Genomic DNA, 21987 nt, shown 5'->3' on the forward strand with positions numbered 1-21987 from the left:
ACTAAAATGGCCAATCAATTATATTAAATTACCTAGTAAAGTCAAGTTTTTTTGTTTGTAACAGAAAAGTTATTTAATTATTTCTATAGTAATTAGAAGGTCACTCAACTTGATTTCTCAATTTTTCGGTAGCCAAATACCTATTTTATCCTCTAAATTATCAACTTTTATTTTTGTTAATAATTTAAAATATTTATATATTAAACATAAAAAATAATTTTCAAACATATAATATTGGAACAAAATAATTGAGCAAAGTTTTAAAGAATATATAATGTATATTATAAATATATTTTTATTTTAAGTAATTATTTTTTTATATTACACGCATGGAATGTATCCTTTAAAAGCATTTATCCTCTTTCATTCTCAATTATGTAAATAAATTATTGAGTTATTAGTTGTTGTAGATACGAATAAATTATTCTAATTAAAAAATTTATTGTGCTCAATTATTTTATTCATCTATTTCCTGCTTAAACTCTTACTTTATATCTCAAATATATTATTAATATACTAAAGTTATGTGATTTAAAGAAAATTACTCACTGAAACAAGGTACACATGTATGGTTTTTTTTTTTGGTAACTAAATTTTTGTATTAATCACCTTTGAAACTGTACAAAGCCATAGCTAAGCAAATACAACTAGCTATCTAAATACTACTTATCAGTAAATTCTGATCTATACACGCCAGTACACATAACTGGATTCTAAAATATGAAACTCTGTATCAAGGCCTTAACTCTTGGTGTTGCTCTTACATGACAGATATAAGCAACTTCACGCGTAATTATTTCTCAGCTCTGATACTTCTTTTCAAAAATTCTATGGTTCCTTTCCATCCATATAGCATAGACACATTCAGCGTACACTATTCTGAAGATTTGAGCTTGTTGCGATTTCCCTTTGGCATTGTGGATAGCCCATTATGTATGTTGGTTCCAAGTCTGCACTGTTATGCCCTTTCTTTGCAGCCATTGCTGCATTTTGCTCCATATAGACTTAGTAAAGTCACATTCATCAAAAAGACGATCTTTTGTTTCCATTTGATTCGGACATAGTATACAAGTAGGATCAACTATTAATCCCCAAGTCGCTAGTCAATCTGTTGTAGATATTCTCCCTTGTAATTGCAGCCACATTGTAAATATTGCTTTAGGCCTGGCATCATTCCCAAACATAAGACACTTCTACTGGCATCGTTATAGGGAGGAGCTGTTTGTAGATTGAATTGATCATACTCCGAGTAGTTGTGATAGGAGGTATCAATCCCAAGTGCTCCTTGGCTTCTAGTATTTCCCTAATGATCCACCTTGCTTGTGAAGGAATTGTCATGCCCCTCAGATGTTTGCCTTTGACATAGTAAACATGAATCCATCGAATTCACATTTTATCCTGTTTATGAGCTATGTCCCAGCATGTCTTGATTTGAGCAGCTTGATTTCACAGTTTTATGTTGATAGGGTTTATCCCTCCCATCGACTTAGGAGTGCAAACTCTATCCCATGCCACTAGAGCTTTCCTGGTGATTATGTTACTCCCAGACTATATAAAGCTTCTGCAATAAGCATCTATAGTTTTCAGGACCTTTGCAAGTATTAGAAACAATTAAGCCCAGTAGGCCTGAATTCCAAAGAACACAGATTTGACCAACTGAGTTCTACCTGCATACGATAACTTTTGGGCAGTCCAAGAAGTTATTCTAGCTGTGATCCTGTCAATCAGTGGTTGCCATTGTAGTAATGTGAGCTTCTTTGTTGATAAAGGCCCCACCAGATATTTGAAAGGTAAGGTTCCATGCACAAAACCTAAGTGACTCAGTATGTTGTCTTGAGTCTCTTTCTTAACTCCACCAAAACACACACAACTCTTGCCAAGATTAGCCTGCAATCCTGGAGCTTCAGAAAATTGGCTAAAATACTTGTGTAAAGCAGTAATAGAAGTTAAGTTTCCTTTGGTAAATAGAAGTAGATCATTCACAAAACTAAGATGTATAATTCCTAATTTTGCACAAGCTCTGCAAGAACCTGCCTAAAAATTGGCCATTCTACAGAGTCATACGCTTTTTGCAGATCAATTTTAATCATGCATCTGGGTGATACATTCTTCCTTGTATAAGATTTGATAAGCTCGTGAGCAAAAATGATATTGTCAGCTATTTTCCTGCCCGGGATAAATCCTGTCTGGGCCTCACAAATGATGTCTGGTACCACACCTTGTAATATGGAGGCTAATATTTTGGCAATCAATTTGTATAGAATAGTACAACAGGCAATAGGTCTATACTTTTTAACTGAAGTTGGATTGTTAGTCTTTGGGATCAAAGTAATGGTTGTATAGTTTATTGCCTTATACAATTTTTCAGTTTTGAAAAATTCCTTTTTAGCTTCCACTACTTCTACTTTTGCTATTGACCATACTTTCTTGAAGAAGTATGCATTATATTCATCCACACGTGTATGTTAAGACTAGTTAGATAATAGTTTAAAAAGATGGGTGAAAAGAATGGGTTAATTTAAGTAGCATTTTGATAGATTGAGCTAAATTCGTCATAAAATCAACATCCCAATTATAATTTATCTGATCCAAAGTTCAAACGTTAACAACAACAATAACATACCCAGTAATATCCCACACTGTGGGGTCTGGAGAGGGTAGTGTGTACGCGGACCTTACCCCTACGTTGTGAGGATAGAGAGGTTGTTTCCAATAGACCATCAGCTCAGGAAAGTATTGTAAGCACGTGATATTTGCCCTATGAAAGAATTACTCCCAAAAAACTCAAAATAAAATAATTTTCCTTGGTGTGCAATTTTTGAATTTTTGTGGTATTTTTGGATAATTATTTGCATTTTTGTCTGCGCATGTTTATTTGTTAAATTAATAAAAAATACAAAAATACGTCTACATTTTGCATGTAGGATTTAATTCTACAATTGTTAGTAATTAAGTTTGTTTTACAAAAATTGAAAATTACAAAAATAGGCATCTTTTGCATTTTTTAGCATTTAATGTCCAATTGTACAATTTCATACTTAATTATTACTTAATTGTGTGTTAATTGTTATTGAGAGTTAATTTGCGCTTTTATAAATTAATTTAGTTCCATATGATAATTTAAGGATTTTTAGAATTTATTTTTAGAAAAATAAAAGAAGAAAAGAAAACAAAAATGTAAAGAAAATCGGAATTGGGCTCTTCTTCAAATTTAAGCCACAGGCCCAAAAGAATACCCAACCTTCCCCTACGACCCGATCCATTTCAAACCGGGTCGACCCGGTCCATAACCCAAATACCCAACACCTCCCTATCTTACACAAAACAAAACAAAAACCAAAAAAACCCTAAAAAACAAAAAAAACAAAAAAAAAAACACTCGCCCTCACCTCTCTTTTTCTTCTTCTTCTCCAAGCTCCAAAGCTCCCCCAACAATGGCTGCCCTCATTCTCCTTCTCCAACACACACAGCAAACATATACTTACACACACACACAGCAATGCAAACACACACACACACACGTCGTCTCCGAGCAGCCATGAACGAGCCCCAGCCCGTCTTTAAACCCAGCTCCACCATGACACCATCGCTGCGACTGCGCTGCTGCGTTCTTCATCCTCGTTGCCATGGCTGCGTCAAGCTCGTCGATCACCAGCCCACAGACGAACCAGTCCGATGCCTAAACAACAACAACCTACACTCTGACGCCTAACATCTCCACCAAACGACCAGCTGCCCCCTCCAGTCAAACAGCCCCGTCATCGTCACGTCCAAACCACCATGGCAGCTCTCCCCACTGTCACTCCGCCACTTCTCCGTCTGCTGCTGCATCGTCTGCTTCTTCTGCTCCTTCTGCTACGTCCAGCCATGACCGAGCTTCATCGAGCTCGAACTCGAGCTCTCATGGCTGCCGCTGCATCTTCTCCATTCACGCTGCTGCTACTGTGCCGCGCTGCTGCGTCTCCATTCGTGTTGCTGCTACTGTGCCGCGCTGCTGCTGCTCCTGGAACTGCTACTGTAGCTGCTGCGTCGTCTTCAAACGACGCCAAACGACCATCTTCTTCGATCGTCGTTTCGATCCGGTTAGTGGGTTTAAGATTTGGGTTTAACATTCTTGTTTTGTTCATCGTTGAATTAATTCTTTTAGTTTGTTCATATGTTTTGTTGATTTAATTTTCATATTCAAATGGAACTTGATTAATTAGTTTTTCAGTTTGTTTCATGTTTGTTTTATTTTTCTTGTTTATTTTAGGTAGAAATTGTTAGTAGTTATAATGTTTTAGTTTTAAGTTGAATTTCAATGAATTTTTGTCTTTAGTTTGTTTTATTAATTTAAAAGGATTTAATGTTAATATAAAAGAATGTTAGTTTAAATCGTTTGAATCCGTTGTTTGTTGTAGATTAAATTCGTGTTCATTTTGTTTAAAGTTCGTCTTTAATTTAGTGATTTAATGTGAAGTTATGTTTTTTTTTAATTTTAGTTTGAATCATGTATCTTTGTTGTATTTTGTTGGATTAATTTAAAAAAAATCAATTGATTATTTGAAGTTTAGTGATTTGAATATGTTTATTTGTTTTGTTTAAGCTTAATTCAAGTTTAATTCGAATTTGAATAAAACTTGCTTGTTATTGTTGTTGAATCTTTTCATTTATGTCCATACTTTGTTTGATTGTTCTTGAATCCGAAATTAGTATAAGTTTGATTTTCTTGTTTATTGTTTATCATTTATGATTATTTCTTGAGTTTGTCTCATAATCTTGTTTAAGTTTAATATAGGAATTGTTGGTTGTAATGTTGTTAGATTTAATTTTAAGTTCAAATGATTATTGAATTTAGAAATCTGAATATACTTGTTTGTTGTTGTTGTTGTTGAATCTGAAAGTAGGTTTGTTTGTTGCTAAAAATATTGTTCAATCAAAATTTTAGTTGTTCTTTGTTGTTCATCATTTAGTTTGAATTTGTTGTTGAAAATTGTTTAGAAATTGGTCATATTTGCTGCATTTTGGTTGAAATTGATTAGGAGAGTTGGTTATAGCTGATGGGGTAGTTTGGTAAATTGCAGTACGTTCAGGGGTAAAATGGTAATTGCAATAAGGTCGGAGGGGTAATTTGGTAATTGAACATTTTGAATAATTCTTTATGTTAATCATGGGGGACAAAATGTAATGGGGTGTGGGTGATATAATTGTTTAATATAATGGGGGACAAGACATAATGTAGTGGAGGAGAATATTGTAATTGTTTATGTTAGGCATGAGGGACAAGATGTAATGGGGTGGGGTTGATACAATTATTTAATATAATGGGGGACAAGGCACAAAATAGTGGGAAATAATTCATTTGTTTAAGAAAGTGAGAAGCAAAGCATACATTGGGGAATATTTCGGGTTTGGGGATTCAAGACAAGAGTCTTGTTATATATAGGGTCATTTGACACATTATAGGAACAGACTTTTACACTTAAGAGTTTTGAACAGACTTTTACATTTGAGAGCTGGGGACTAAAAAAAACGGGCAGTTTAAAAAGAAAGAGAGTTTTAGACTAAAACTGGGGACGAAAAAAAAAGGAAATACTTGAGAGCTTTTAGTTTGAGGAGAGTTTTTTTAGAAGGGGACTTTGACACTTGAAACATTTTGAGAGTAAAAGAGAAAGACAATTTGAACTTTCACTTGAATAATTTCCGTTTGCCTTTCTCGAGTGTTATTCAAAATTAGTAAACTACTGCATCTTGTATCCGTCTTTCTTCTGCTTTGACTGAGATTGCACTTTGGTATTGTTGATTTTTCAATCTGTCACTGGGTTATTCTACTGGTTGTTACTGGTTTTGTGGTGTTGCTGAACCTGCTGTGCTGTATTGTTACTACTGTTGTTGATTCTCATCTTCATTTTCTTTTGCTTCCAATATCAGGTACACGACTGTAATACTAGCTATTGCAAGCTAATAATGTGGAAGCATGAATACATATGAAGAATGAAATTCTGAAGTTTTAATTTCGCTTTTTCTTTGTTCCTTTTATTGATTGTATTTAAGCTATTTCATGTATTACTGAATAATAATTGGAATAAGAAAAAATAACATAAGTTAGTCTTTAATGAATCGGTTTGGCAAAACGGGTTAATTCACTAGTTATGAAGGTTTCAAGATTATCAACAGTAGGTTAATCATGAACAAGTAGCTAAATTTAGCTAAGGCATAAATGTAAATTAAATACCGTAAATTAGGCATTAAGGCATGATTTGAGTTCACGCAAGATTAGAAGAACATTTAAGTTTAATAAACTTTCTAATAAGTTTTAGTAATTATGGTTAAATCTAGTTTCAAATGGTTGTGAATAATTAATCTCAATAGTTGTTTTATAACAATGCTGAGTTTTAGTCTAGCTATATTTGATTCTTTTAAATATTAGTTGTCGAATTTTTATTTTATTTATAATTTCGAATTTATGAGTAAAATTCCTTTTTATCGTTATTTGTATTAATCTAGAAATTAGTATGCCATGTTTTCTTAAAAATAATAAATAAAAAAAACTCCTAGTAATTAATTAGGATTTTCTTTCTTTATTTTAGGAATAGAAAAATGTAGTCGCTTTAAGATGTGTCCATTTAAAATAAATGAGATGAGTCTCGCCCAATAAAATGCACAAACTGCAGGGCCCTCGATAAATGTTTAATTAAAATTACTTAGACTTCGGGATGAGCCGTTTAGCAAAATTCCACGGCCTTACCCAGAAATAATAATACGTTAATTGCTTTAGGCGCGCATTTTAATAATCTTACCTTCTTAAACTTGGGTGTGCATTTCATGCGACCCAAATCCAAATCCCAAAACATTAAATAAAAATGTGTTCCGGATTGCGGGTGCATTTCATGTGACGCAATCCAAAGACATATTTTTAAACGATGTTCCCATTTTTTTATATAATAATAAAAGTGGTAAAGAGTTAAAACTTGCACAAAAGCGCATAATTGTATAAAATCAGATAAACAAGCCGAATATGACAGTTGAGCGACCGTGCTAGAACCACGGAATTCGGGAATGCCTAACACCTTCTCCCGGGTTAACAGAATTCCTTATCCGGATTTCTGGTTCGCAGACTGTAATATGGAGTCATTCTTTTCCTCGATTCGGGATTAAAATTGGTGACTTGGGACACCCTAAATCTCCCAAGTGGCGACTCTGAAATAAACAAACAAATCATGTTTCGATTGTCCTTTAATTGGAAAAAACTCCTTGTACCATCGCGGGTGCCGGAAAAAGGTGGTGTGACAGCTCTGGCGACTCTGGTGGGGATTTAGCCCAGAACCACTGGTTCAGGGTTAGAAATTCGAGCTTATATAAATTGTTATATTTGGTTTTATCTGATTTTGTTACATGTTTTGGTTCAATATGCTAATTGGTTGCCTTTTACCGCTTTGATATTACGTGAACTGTATATAAACTGTGTTGAAACCCATATCCTCTCTGAGTCTGCTGAATCATGAAGAAGGGTGTACTTTGTACGACTTCTTTTCTGTATAGTGTCAAATCCCAATTTAGAACGAGGTTCGGACAAGTTGCTAAGCCTGTGAAGCTTCTGTATTCCCGGTACGCTGCCCCCCCGGCTCGAGCTGTCCGCTCGGGTAAGCCAGGTCTAGAACAAACACCTAGGTTCTGAACCTAGTATAACAAAGCCACATGCCAGATCCCTAGTAGGAACGCTTATTTGCATCATGCGCATTTGACTTAGGGGACTCAACACAGGGGTTGGGTCCGTCTAGGACTAGCAACCTGAAGTGAAAAGACCATCCTACTACATCATGTGTGCTTTATGCATTTACTTGTTTCAGACTTGCATGCTGACCGGCTTCAGAAATCGGGAATATTGGAAAATTGCGAAAAAGAAGGAAGTAAATGTGTAGAGAGTTAATTGCCTATTTTAAAAAAAAAATAATGCCCCAAATACTGGCGAAATTCTGCCGAATTTTTAGGAAAATGAGAAAAAAAGAAAAATATTTTTTTATAGTTTGTTTCATTCAAAAAAGCAAAAGAAAAAAATAAAAAAAAGAAAAATAGTTTGTCTTGCCATAAAAAGTGAAAAAAGAGTCTTGTTTTTAAATAGTTTTATTTATTTATTTATTTGCTTATAAAAATGCCAAAAAATGAATAAAAAGAGTCGTGCTTTGAAAGTGGTTTTCTTATTTGCTGTTGAAAATGAAAAAAAAAGGCATGTTTTAAAATAGTTCAGTTTATTTACCCGAACTACGCGGGTTTGATTCTCACCGGATGTGAGATACGTAGGCAACCCTCATCGGGTCCAACCCCACCTTTTGCTAAAATAGCCAAAAACAAATAAATAAATAATAAAAAAAATATGTCAAAATTTTAATTCTGTCATAAAGAAGTCGGGTGACGCTATTTTGTCAAAACATAGCCGAATGTTCCCGAAAGGGACGCCGGAAGGCTGACTTTGAATAAACAGCCACATTTTGGTCATTTTTTAAGATTTGGTCCAGTTGACCCACACAGCCTTAAAAATATTCGTCCCCGAGACGTTGAAAGGCCGTGTTTGCAATATTGAGTTTTCTAATTTGAAAAACGATAAAAAAGAGTTATAAATAAGTCAGGTGATGCTGTTTTGTCATAAATAGCCGAATGTTCCCGAAAGGGACGCCGGAAGGCGGACTTTGCATAAACAGCCACCTTTTGGGTTATGTTTAGGATTTTTGGTCCAGTTGACCCACACAACCTTAAAAATCTTCGTCCCCGAGGCGCTGAAGGGCCGTGTTTGCAACACCAGGTTTTTATTGTAATTTGAAAAGAAAAAAAAACAAAGAGTCAGCGGGCAGGTGAATACCGTTTGGATTTTTAGTCAAAAATAAGCCGAGCCAGCATCGGCCACGTCTTAAACCGTTCTTACCGAAATAGCCTTAGAGTATCTTTCAATTGTCGAAAGGTTATTTTCGTAAAAGAATGGACAAGTTTGTAAAGCGTCACAAAATAATCCTCCCCAACCTCAAAATTCATGTGAAATTTGGAAGGGGCCACGTTTGCAAAAATAACTGTTTGGTTGCATTTGTCAAACGGAGAAAGGAAGCTGACCATTTGTTTTTGGAGTTTGTAAATCTTTTAATTAGAATACGTGGGTTGTTTGATTTTCGAGTTTGTAGGTCATCTTCAAACCTTTGAAACCCAGTTTGTTTTAATATGAAAATTGAAAAAAAAATGTTTAGTATTGTTTATCTTTTATTGGTCCGAATTACGCAAGGTCTGATTCATGCGGGGTCATGATACGTAGGCAATCTCCATAAGATTCGACCACAACGGAAAAAAAGAAAAAAAATCGAAAAAAAAAAGAAAGAAAATGAAAAAAAATGTTGTTAATAATGAGGATCGACTGAGTCCATTCTAACATGTTTGTTTCGCAAAGAAAGTTAAGGTGGTTGGTTTGTGGTAAGCCGGACAATGACACCCAGAATCCTTTGTTTGCACCTCATGATACACACTCTGCGGGGATCAGGCCTGATAACAGAAGCACTTGAATCCTATTGGGAACTTGTTGACGGAGGTTGATGATATTGAAGCTGGTAATGGTCTTGGCAGTATTGATGCGAAGCTCAGTGGCTAAGATGCCAGTTTTGATAAAGTGGGAGGACGCTCCGTTCCTTGGTTAGCAAGAGAGAAGCTTGTTGTGGCTTATTTTGTTGTCATGTCTGTTGTTCGGATTATTAGGGTTGTAATTCGGATATTGTCTTGTGTCAAACTGTCTTATCTTTCCGTTTTGTCATAGCGGTTTGTTTAATTTTGTCCAGGTTGTTTTAGGATTTTATTCTGGTTTGTTTTTGTTTGTTTTGTTATTCAAACCATTTCACCGGTAGTCTAATGCAAAATCCGGTCTTTTATTATTTCCAGTCATCTTTTGTTTAGTCCTTTTATCATTTTTGTTCAGCGTCGATTCCAGTGACATGACATGCGCACACAGTTTGGGCCTAGTCTTTAAAGTTAATCATAAAACCCCGGAAAGGCTATCAGAACATTTAAAAGAAATAAGGACGGTTTGAGATTATTCGGAGCTCGAGTCATACGAAACTAGGGCAAGTAAAACACAAAGAAAACCGCTAAAAGAAAGATTCGCCAAATTGGCATGAGGGTCGAGAGTGAGAGTGTCGCCCAACGGTGCCTTAGAAATGATAAAGGAAAAAGCAAATATGTGAATATAATTGTCAAGTCCAGCACCATCGGAAGAGGCTACAAATCTTTGTTTAAATGTGTTGTTTGCACTGGGCATGTCTTGAAGACTGGAATGACGAAGGCATTTTGTTCTGCTACCTAAACACTTTATCCTTCGTTAACCCTTTTTGAGCCTTATTGTTTTTCTTTTGTACCTCTCGTTCGTAATCAGTAGCAACGACTAGAAAACACAAGCATGAAAGAAAAAAAACAAAACGAAAAAAAAGAGATAAAAAAAAAAGAGAAAAGAAAAGAAAAATGATAACAAAAAGTAAAGGAAAATCAAATGAAAAAAGAGGAATTGGGAACTACGTTTGACCTGATTCCTCAAAGAGGATACGTAGGCGCTTCACGGCTCGGTCATGATGTAATAAAAATTAAAAAAAAGTATAATAAATAAATAATCCCCAAGCAAGAAACTGGGGCAAGAGTTGCGCTTGTCGTAAGCAAATATGGTTCCGAATGTTGTAATTTTGAACCCCAAGTTTATTTTGTTTTTGAGCCTTTAATACCCATTTCTTTCTAGCCTATCCAAAACCCACATTACGGTCCAAAGAAAGACCTTCTGATCGGTCTTCAAAGGATGCCAAGTCAGACAAATAAGAGTCTTACCGGTGAACATAACACTCTGTTCCACAATAGAAATGACTCTAATCTCCAGCAGAGAGAGAGTCATACCGGCAACACTCCAAATCCCCAGCTGGAAAGTGATACAAATGAGAGAGTCTTATCGGTGAAAATCTTCACGGACACCATAAGGCGATGAAAGCTGAGAGAGAAAACCAAAATGAGAGAGGCTTGATAGTGAAAACCATTCGGGCACAACAAGTCGAATAAGATTGAGAATCAGATGGGGAATCGCCAAGTGAAGATCTTGAAAAACGATTGACGACAGAGGATAGGCCACATGTGCATGTCATGACCATTAGAGTCGGTATCTACGTTTGATAGGTTTTTATTTATAGTTTCTTTTGTTAAAGAGTCATCTTTTTCCTTTGTCTTTTTATTCTGTTCCCTTTTATCTTTTCCTTTCATAGAAAAAATTCCCCAGTAGAGTCTGTTTGGTCAGAACAAGTGAGAAATGACTTCAAAATCTGCCATCAGCTTTCCAATTATGCAAGACTGGATCCGATTAGAACATCCAAATGGTCTAAGTCAGTAAGGAACAAGCGCGAGGCTAGTGTCAAAAAGATATCCCTAGCAAAATGGAATTGACAAAAGGATTGACGAGTGTCAAGAGGTATATCCCAACCGAAATCAAAGGTTATTAAACCTCAAGGCCGAGGCCCGTGGACAAATCAAGGAGAGTAGTGAGCATGATTTGGGGAAATTCATACTAGCCTAAAAGGTCGGGGAAATGCAAGTTTCCGAGATATGCCACAAAAGAAGAGGGATATCCCCAGCAGAAAGGGATTATCCCCAACAAATAATATCATCCCCAACAAGTTGTGGAACGCAGAGCAAGGAAGGAGAAAGAGAAAACCATCCTAGTAGGAGTATCACAACCAACCACCGCGTTTTAAACTAACAAGTTTTGTTTGATTTGAAACAGGTAAAAGAAATGGCATTGATGACAAAAATGCATGCCACAAGGGATATTATCAAACTGGGGCAGAAAATTTTCCTTTCATTTAGAAAATTTTCTGGAAGTCAGGTACCCATTTGGGAAAGAATAAAGATAACACCAGTCTCACGGGAAGTGGTCTTTGAACCAGTGTTGCCCCCAACATAATAAGTTTCAATGGAGGAAGTTGTTCCCCAGCAGACAGAACAAAGGGATGAAACTTGTGCTCAGAAAAGCAAAAGGCCAGTATCATTCCCAACAGCCTTCCGAAGAGTGAAGCACTAGTTCTGAAGGAACAGAATCCCCCAGCAGTGTCATCCTCGACAGTATTATCCCCAGCTGATAACATTTTATCCCCCAACAGGTAAGTAAATAATTCCCCAACAGTGTTATCCCCAGCAGTTTCAAGGAGTTCAACACAAGTTTGGTGAAAATCGGTATCCCCAGCGGTTCCTTTCGGGGAAAGGCAAAACGAGTCTTAAGGGAGGTAGTCTTCGAAGGAAGAAACTATGCAAAAAAAAAGGGAAAGTAGTTTGCAGAGGAATGAAACATCCTACTTAAAAGGAGGTAATTTTGGAAGGAGTAAGATAACATATTTACTCAGCAGAGTTATCCTCAGCAGTGTTATCCCCAGCAGGGTTACTCAGCAGTTCGCAGTGTTATCCCCAGCGGACCATCGAGATGTAGAAGCATTCTTGACAGAGTTTCGACCAAGTTTCAAAAGGGTCGGACAACCCAGAGTGGGTAAGGAAGAAAAGGAAAATTCATCCCCAGCAAAATAATCCCCAGCAGTTTCGAGGGAAGACAACACAGGTAAGTAAATAATTCAGGAAAAAGGAAATGGTTCACGCATAGGAGACGCACTACCTAAGTTTAAAGTTTCACCTATAGGAGATGCATTTCCTCCTAAATTAGTTTTACCCATAGGGGAGGCATTTCCTCCTAAGTTTAGTTTTACCCATAGGAGAGGCATTTCCTCCTAAGTTTGATTTTACCCATAGGAGAGGCATTTCCTCCTAAGTTTAGTTTCACCCATAGGAGAGGCATTTCCTCCTAAGTTTAGTTTTACCCATAGGAGATACATTTCCTCCTAAGTTTATTTTTTACCCATAGGAGATGCATTTCCTCCTAAGTTTGTTTTACCCATAGGAGATGCATTTCCTCCTAAGTTTATTTTTACCCATAGGAGATGCATTTCCTCCTAAAGTTTAGTTTTACCCATAGGAGATGCATTTCCTCCTAAGTTTATTTTAACCCATAGGAGAGGCATTTCCTCTTAAGTTTAGTTTTACCCCTAGGAGACGCACTTCCTAAGTTTATTTTTACCCATAGGAGAGACATTTCCTCCTAAGTTTGTTTTTTATCCATAGGAGATGCATTTCCTCCTAAGTTTAGTTTTACCCATAGGAGAGGCATTTCCTCCTAAGTTTATTTTTACCCATAGGATAGGCATTTCCTCCTAAGTTTAGTTTTACCCATAGGATAGGCATTTCCTCCTAAGTTTGTTTTACCCATAGGAATGGTATCTTTTAAAGTTGTTGTTGAAATCAGGAGCCCGCATGAAGAGAGGAATGACGTTTATTTTTAAAGTTGTTGTTGAAATCAGGAGCCCGCCTGAAGAGAGGAATGGCGTTTATTTTCAAAGTTGTGGAAGTCAGGAGCCCGCCTGAAGAGAGGAATGGCGTTTTATTTTTAAAAGTTGTTGAAATCTCGCCAACCTAAAGAAAGGAATGGCATTTTATTTTTAGAGTTGTTTTCTGAAATCAGGAGCCCGCCTGAAGAGAGGAAAGGCGTTTTATTTTCAAAGTTGTTTGTTGAAGTCAGGAGCCCGCCTGAAAAGAGGAATGGCGTTTTATTTTTAAAGTTGTTGTTGAAGTCAGGAGCCCGCCTGAAGAGAGGAATGACATTTTATTTTCAAAGATTGTTGAAGTCAGGAGCCCGCCTGAAGAGAGGAATTGCGTTTATTTTCAAAGTTGTTGTTGAAATCAGGAGCCCGCCTGAAGAGAGGAAAGGCGTTTTATTTTTAAAAGTTGTTGAAATCTCGCCAACCTAAAGAAAGGAATGGCATTTTATTTTTAAAGTTGTTGAAGTCAGGAGCCCGCCTGAAGAGAAGAATGACATTTATTTTCAAAGTTGTTGTTGAAATCAGGAGCCCGCCTGAAGAGAGGAATGACATTTTTATTTTAAAGTTGTTTTTGAAATCAGGAGCCCGCCTGAAGAGAGGAATGACGTTTTTATTTTTCAAAGTTGTTGAAGTCAGGAGCCCGCCTGAAGAGAGGAAAAGCGTTTTATTTTTAAAAGTTGTTGAAATCTCGCCAACCTAAAGAAAGGAATGACGTTTTATTTTTAAAGTTGTTGTTGAAGTCAGGAGCCCGCCTGAAGAGAGGAATGATGTTTATTTTTAAAGTTGTTGTTGAAGTCAGGAGCCCGCCTGAAGAGAGGAAAGGCGTTTTATTTTTAAAGTTGTTTAAATCTCGCCAACCTAAAGAAAGGAATGACATTTTATTTTCAAAGTTGTTGTTGAAGTCAGCCTAAAGAAAGGAATGGCATTTTATTTTTTCAAAGTTGTTGTTGAAGCCAGGATCCCGTCTGAAGAGAGGAATGTCGTTTTATTTTTAAAGTTGTTGTTGAAATCAGGAGCCCACCTAAAGAGAGGAATGACGTTTTATTTTTAAAGTTGTTGTTGAAGTCAGGAGCCCGCCTGAAGAGAGGAATGACGTTTTATTTTTAAAAGTTGTTGAAATCTCTCTAGCCTAAAGAAAAGAATGACATTTTATTTTTAGAGTTGTTTGTTGAAGTCAGGAGCCCGCCTGAAGAGAGGAATGACGTTTATTTTAAAAGTTGTTTGTTGAAGTCAGGAGCCCGCCTGAAGAAAGGAATGACGTTTTATTTTTAAAAGTTGTTGAAATTTCGCCAGCCTAAAGAAAGGAATGGCATTTTTATTTTAAAGTTGTTTTTGAAATCAGGAGCCCGCCTGAAGAGAGGAATGACGTTTTTATTTTTCAAAGTTGTTTGTTGAAGTCAGGCGCCCACCTGTATAACGAGAGGAATACTTTTTAGTCTTATACTACTGCAGATTTTGAAATCAGTAACCCCACCGGAAAGCAGAAGGTTACAACAGGAATCCCCAGCAGGAAACAATAAAAATCCCAACACCGGGAAGCAGAAGGTTGCAACAAGAGGTCCCAGCACAAATTCAAGCGCCTAAGTCAAAAGGAAGAAAAGACGCGTCTTGAAAGAAGCGGCTTGTGAACATTAAACTATGCCGAGCATAACAAATCTGACGAAAAGAGCCGTATTCCCAGAGGAACCGCCGAAAAGCTTAATGAAGAAAGCCATGTCCCCAGCGGACCGAACAAAATGATGCAAACTGGTATTCAGAAAAGCAAAGGGTCAGTGTCATCCCCAAATTCACGGAAGAAAAGCATCGGAGAAAACACAAGCCGACAAGAAAGCAAGGCAACAAGAACAAATTGCAGTCTAGCCTAGTTTCTTGTTTTCTTTTAAGCACGGTGTAACAAGGAGATCGGTAAGCAGTGTTAATAGCATGCAACAACAGTAACCTTGCAGTCCCACGGTAGTCCCAGCTACCAAAACTTCCCGAACTATATTGACTTGATTCCTGTTTAGCTCAGGATATGTAGGAAACCTCTGAAGCAAAGGTTCGGTCAAATCTTTTTCAAAAAATGCTTCATACGGAGTACTCGGATGGGTAAAAATCGCTCACTTTATCTTTGCACGAAAACCCTTCGTGTCTTCGGGCAAAGAGGGGCAACTGTAAGCACGTGATTTTTTCCCTATGAAAGAATTACTCCCAAAAAATTCAAAATAAAACAATTTTCCTTGGTGTGCAATTTTTGAATTTTTGTGGTATTTTTGGATAATTATTTGCATTTTTGTCTGCGCATGTTTATTTGTTAAATTAATAAAAAATACAAAAATACATCTACATTTTGCATGTAGGATTTAATTCTACAATTGTTAGTAATTAAGTTTGTTTTACAAAAATTGAAAATTACAAAAATAGGCATCTTTTGCATTTTTTAGCATTTAATATCCAATTGTACAATTTCATGCTTAATTATTACTTAATTGTGTGTTAATTATTATTGAGAGTTAATTTGCGCTTTTATAAATTAATTTAGTTCCATATGATAATTTAAGAATTTTTAGAATTTAGTTTTAGAAAAATAAAAGAAGAAAAGAAAACAAAAATGTAAAGAAAATTGAAATTAGGCTCTTCTTCAAATTTAAGCCACAGGCCCAAAAAAATACCCAACCTTCCCCTACGACCCGGTCCATTTCAAACCGGGTCGACCCGGTCCATAACCCAAATACCCAACACCTCCCTATCTTACACAAAACAAAACAAAAACAAAAAAAAACACCCGCCCCCACCTCTCTTTTTCTTCTACTTCTCCAAGCTCCAAAGCTCCCCCAACAATGGTTGCCCTCCTTCTCCTTCTCCAACACACACATGAAACATATACTTACAAACACACACAACAACGCAAACACACACACACACGTCGTCTCCGAGCAGCCATGAACGAGCCCCAGCCCGTCTTTAAACCCAGCTCCACCATGACACCATCGCTGCGACTGCGCTGCTGCGTTCTTCATCCTCGTTTCCATGGCTGCGTCAAGCTCGTCGATCACCAGCCCACAGACGAACCAGTCCGACGCCTAAACAACAACAACCTACACTCCGACGCCTAGCATCTCCACCAAACGACCAGCTGCCCCCTCCAGTCAAACAACCCCGTCATCGTCACGTCCAAACCACCATGGCAGCCCTCCCCACTGTCACTCCGCCACTGCTCCATCTGCTGCTGCATCGTCTGCTTCTTCTGCTCCTTCTGCTACGTCCATCCATGGACGAGCTTCATCGAGCTCGAACTCGAGCTCCCATGGCTGCCGCTGCATCTTCTCCATTCGCGCTGCTGCTACTGTGCCGTGCTGCTGCGTCTCCATTCGCGCTGCTGCTACTGTGCTGCGCTGCTGCTGCTCCTGGAACTGCTACTGTAGCTGCTGCGTCGTCTTCAAACGACGCCAAACGACCATCTTCTTCGATCGTCGTTTCGATTCGGTTAGTGGGTTTAAGATTTGGGTTTAACATTCTTGTTTTGTTCATCGTTGAATTAATTTTTTTAGTTTGTTCATATGTTTTGTTAGTTTAATTTTTAGATTCAAATGGAACTTTGATTAATTAGTTTTTCAGTTTGTTTCATGTTTGTTTTATTTTTCTTGTTTATTTTAGGTAGAAATTGTTAGTAGTTATAATGTTTTAGTTTTAAGTTGAATTTCAATGAATTTTTGTCTTTAGTTTGTTTTATTAATTTAAAAGGATTTAATGTTAATATAAAAGAATGTTAGTTTAAATCGTTTGAATCCGTTGTTTGTTGTAGATTAAATTCGTGTTCATTTTGTTTAAAGTTCGTCTTTAATTTAGTGATTTAATGTGAAGTTATGTTTTTTTTTAATTTTAGTTTGAATCATGTATCTTTGTTGTATTTTGTTGGATTTAATTTAAAAAAAATCAATTGATTATTTGAAGTTTAGTGATTTGAATATGTTTATTTGTTTTGTTTAAGCTTAATTCAAGTTTAATTCGAATTTGAATAAAACTTGCTTGTTATTGTTGTTGAATCTTTTCATTTATGTCCATACTTTGTTTGATTGTTCTTGAATCCGAAATTAGTATAAGTTTGATTTTCTTGTTTATTGTTTATCATTTATGATTATTTCTTGAGTTTGTCTCATAATCTTGTTTAAGTTTAATATAGGAATTGTTGGTTGTAATGTTGTTAGATTTAATTTTAAGTTCAAATGATTATTGAATTTAGAAATCTGAATATACTTGTTTGTTGTTGTTGTTGTTGAATCTGAAAGTAGGTTTGTTTGTTGCTAAAAATATTGTTCAATCAAAATTTTAGTTGTTCTTTGTTGTTCATCATTTAGTTTGAATTTGTTGTTGAAAATTGTTTAGAAATTGGTCATATTTGCTGCATTTTGGTTGAAATTGATTAGGAGAGTTGGTTATAGCTGATGGGGTAGTTTGGTAAATTGCAGTACGTTCAGGGGTAAAATGGTAATTACAATAAGGTCGGAGGGGTAGTTTAGTAATTGAACATTTTGAATAATTCTTTATGTTAAGCATGGGGACAAAATGTAATGGGGTGTGGGTGATATAATTGTTTAATATAATGGGGGACAAGACATAATGTAGTGGAGGGGAATATTGTAATTGTTTATGTTAGGCATGAGGGACAAGATGTAATGGGGTGGGGTTGATACAATTATTTAATATAATGGGGGACAAGACACAAAATAGTGGGAAATAATTCATTTGTTTAAGAAAGTGGGAAGCAAGGCATGCATTGGGGAATATTTCGGGTTTGGAGATTCAAGACAAGAGTCTTGTTATATATAGGGTCATTTGACACATTATAGGAACAGACTTTTACACTTAAGAGTTTTGAACAGACTTTTACATTTGAGAGCTGGGGACTAAAAAAAACGGGCAGTTTAAAAAGAAAGAGAGTTTTAGACTAAAACTGGGGACGAAAAAAAAAGGAAATACTTGAGAGCTTTTAGTTTGAGGAGAGTTTTTTTAGAAGGGGACTTTGACACTTGAAACATTTTGAGAGTAAAAGAGAAAGGCAATTTGAACTTTCACTTGAATAATTTCCGTTTGCCTTTCTCGAGTGTTATTCAAAATTAGTAAACTACTGCATCTTGTATCCGTCTTTCTTCTGCTTTGACTGCGATTGCACTTTGGTATTGTTGATTTTTCAATTTGTTACTGGGTTATTCTACTGGTTGTTACTGGTTTTGCGGTGTTGCTGAACCTGCTGTGCTGTATTGTTACTACTATTGTTGATTCTCATCTTCATTTTCTTTTGCTTCCAATATCAGGTACACGACTGTAATACTAGCTATTGCAAGCTAATAATGTGGAAGCATGAATACATATGAAGAATGAAATTCTGAAGTTTTAATTTCGCTTTTTCTTTGTTCCTTTTATTGATTGTATTTAAGCTATTTCATGTATTACTGAATAATAATTGGAATAAGAAAAAATAACATAAGTTAGTCTTTAATGAATCGGTTTGGCAAAACGGGTTAATTCACTAGTTATGAAGGTTTCAAGATTATCAACAGTAGGTTAATCATGAACAAGTAGCTAAATTTAGCTAAGGCATAAATGTAAATTAAATATCGTAAATTAGGCATTAAGGCATGATTTGAGTTCACGCAAGATTAGAAGAACATTTAAGTCTAATAAACTTTCTAATAAGCTTTAGTAATTATGGTTAAATCTAGTTTCAAGTGGTTGTGAATAATTAATCTCAATAGTTGTTTTATAACAATGCTGAGTTTTAATCTAGCTATATTTGATTCTTTTAAATATTAGTTGTCGAATTTTATTTTATTTATAATTTCGAATTTATGAGTAAAATTCCTTTCCATCAATATTTGTATTAATCTAGCAATTAGTATGCCATGTTTTCTTAAAAATAATAAAAAAAAAAAACTCCTAGTAATTAATTATGATTTTCTTTCTTTATTTTAGAGACTAATTTTAATAGAAAAATGTAGTCGCTTTAAGATTTGTCCATTTAAAATAAATGAGATGAGCCTCGCCCAATAAAACACACAAACTGCGGGGCCCTCGATAAATGTTTAATTAAAATTACTTAGACTTCGGGATGAGCCGTTTAGCAAAATTCCACGGCCTTACCCAGAAATAATAATACGCTAATTGCTTTAGGCAGGCATTTTAATAATCTTACCTTCTTAAACTCGGGTGTGCATTTCATGCGACCCAAATCCAAATCCCAAAACATTAAATAAAAATGTGTTCCGGATTGCGGGTGCATTTCATGCGACGCAATCCAAAGACATGTTTTTAAACGATGTTCACATTTTTTTTATATAATAATAAAAGTGGTAAAGAGTTAAAACTTGCACAAGAGCGCATAATTGTATAAAATCAGATAAACAAGCCGAATATGACAGTTGAGCGACCGTGCTAGAACCACGGAATTCGGGAATGCCTAACACCTTCTCCCGGGTTAACAGAATTCCTTATCCGGATTTCTGGTTCGCAGACTGTAATATGGAGTCATTCTTTTCCTCGATTCGGGATTAAAATTGGTGACTTGGGATACCCTAAATCTCCCAAGTGACGTCTCTGAAATAAACAAACAAATCCCGTTTCGATTGTCCATTAATTGGAAAAAACTCCTTGTACCCTCGCGGGTGCCGGAAAAAGGAGGTGTGACAAGTATAAGCACCACATTAATAAAAATATAGACAATAAGAGATAGTATCAAGAAGCCATATAAAAGCAGAATGAAAACAACCAGATAGTAAGGTGATCAACAATGAAAGAAAATAATGGTTAGTCATAAAAACCTACTACCAACACTACTGCTATGAACACTCTAGACTACCTACTCTACTACCCTAATACGCGACCTCCATACCTTCTTATCAAGGGTCATGTCCTTGGTCAGTTGAAGCTGCGTTGTGTCTTGCCTAATCACCTCACCCACCTCTTCTTTCGCCTACTTCTACCTCTCTGTAGGACCTCCGATTCAACCTTTCACACCTCCTCACTGGGGTGTCTGTGCTCCTCCTCCTCACGTGACCAAACCACCTAAGTCGTGATTCCCGCATCTTGTCCTCAATATGAGCCACACCCACCTTGTCGCGAATAATCTCATTTTTTATCCTATCTAACCTGGTGTGCCCGCACATCCATCTCAACATTCTCATCTCTGCTACTTTCATCTTCTGGACATGAGCGATCTTGACCGTCCAACACTCAGCCCCATACAACATTGTTGGTCTGACCACCACTCTATAGAACTTACCCTTAAGTTTCAGTGGCACCTTCTTGTCACACAAAACACCGGAAGTGAGTCTCCATTTCATCCATCCCGTCCCAATACAATGTGTCAAATCTTCATCAATCTCCCCATCCCCCTAAATGATAGACCCAAGGTACTTAAAACTCCCTCTCCTAGGGATGACCTGTGAGTCCAGCCTTACCTCCCCTTCCCTCATTGAGTCTCGCCCCTGAACTTATACTCCAAATATTCTGTCTTGGTCCTGCTCAACTTGAAACCTTTAGATTCCAAGGTCTGTCTCCATACCTCTAATTGTGCATTCACATTGTCTCGCGTCTCGCCAATCAATACAATATCATCTACAAATAGCATGCACCACGACAACTCCCCTTGGATGTGGCGCTTCAGTACATCCATCACCAGAGCAAACAAAAAAGGGCTGAGTGCTGACCCCTGGTGCAACCCCATCATAAGCGGAAACGCTCAGGGTCCCCACCCACCATCCTCACTCGGGTCTTTACTCCATCATACATGTCCTTAATCAACCTAACATAGGCAACATGCACACCTCTAGCCTCCAAACATCTCTACAAAACCTCCCTCGGAATTTTATCGTACGTCTTTTCTAAGTCGATGAACACCATATATAAGTCCTTCTTTCTCTCCTTATACTTCTCCATCATTCTCCTAACAAGGTGGATGGCTTCTGTAGTCGAACGCCCCGGCATAAATCCAAATTGGTTCTCGAAAATAGACACACCCCTCCCCACCCTTAGCTCTACCACTTTCTCTTATACTTTCATAGTATGGTTAAGCAACTTGATACCCCGATAGTTATTGCAATGTCACCCTTATTCTCCGGTCCGGTCGCTTTGCCCCTGCTCATCTTACGCCCCCCTCAACTTCATCAACTCTAATTGGCCTATAATATCCAAAGTCACAACGACTCCCGGAGAGTTCCAAATCACCCAGGACAATACTCGTGTCCCCCTCCTCGTTCAAGAGACTATGGAAGTAGGTCTGCCATATCCGACGAATAAGCCCCTCATCCAACAAAACTCTACCTTCTTCGTCCTTGATGCACTTCACTTGGTCCAAGTCCCGCGCTTCATCAACCTAAAGTTCAAACGTTAACACATTAAAAAAATTATTCTCTTACACTTAGCTGTTTGGGACTCCAATGTATATTTATCTTTTTATTTTTTTAAATTATTAAATAGTCGCGACTAAAAAATTATAAAGTAACAAAAGAAAAAAATTATATTATAAAAAGGTATTCAAAAGGTCTTAAGTTCACATCTTAAACATCTTGGTAGAGAGCATTTTTTCTTTAATAAACTTTAGTATATTTTTTTT

Source organism: Nicotiana sylvestris, chromosome 6 (assembly GCF_000393655.2).
Source record: "Nicotiana sylvestris chromosome 6, ASM39365v2, whole genome shotgun sequence".
Classification (NCBI taxonomy): Eukaryota; Viridiplantae; Streptophyta; class Magnoliopsida; order Solanales; family Solanaceae; genus Nicotiana; species Nicotiana sylvestris.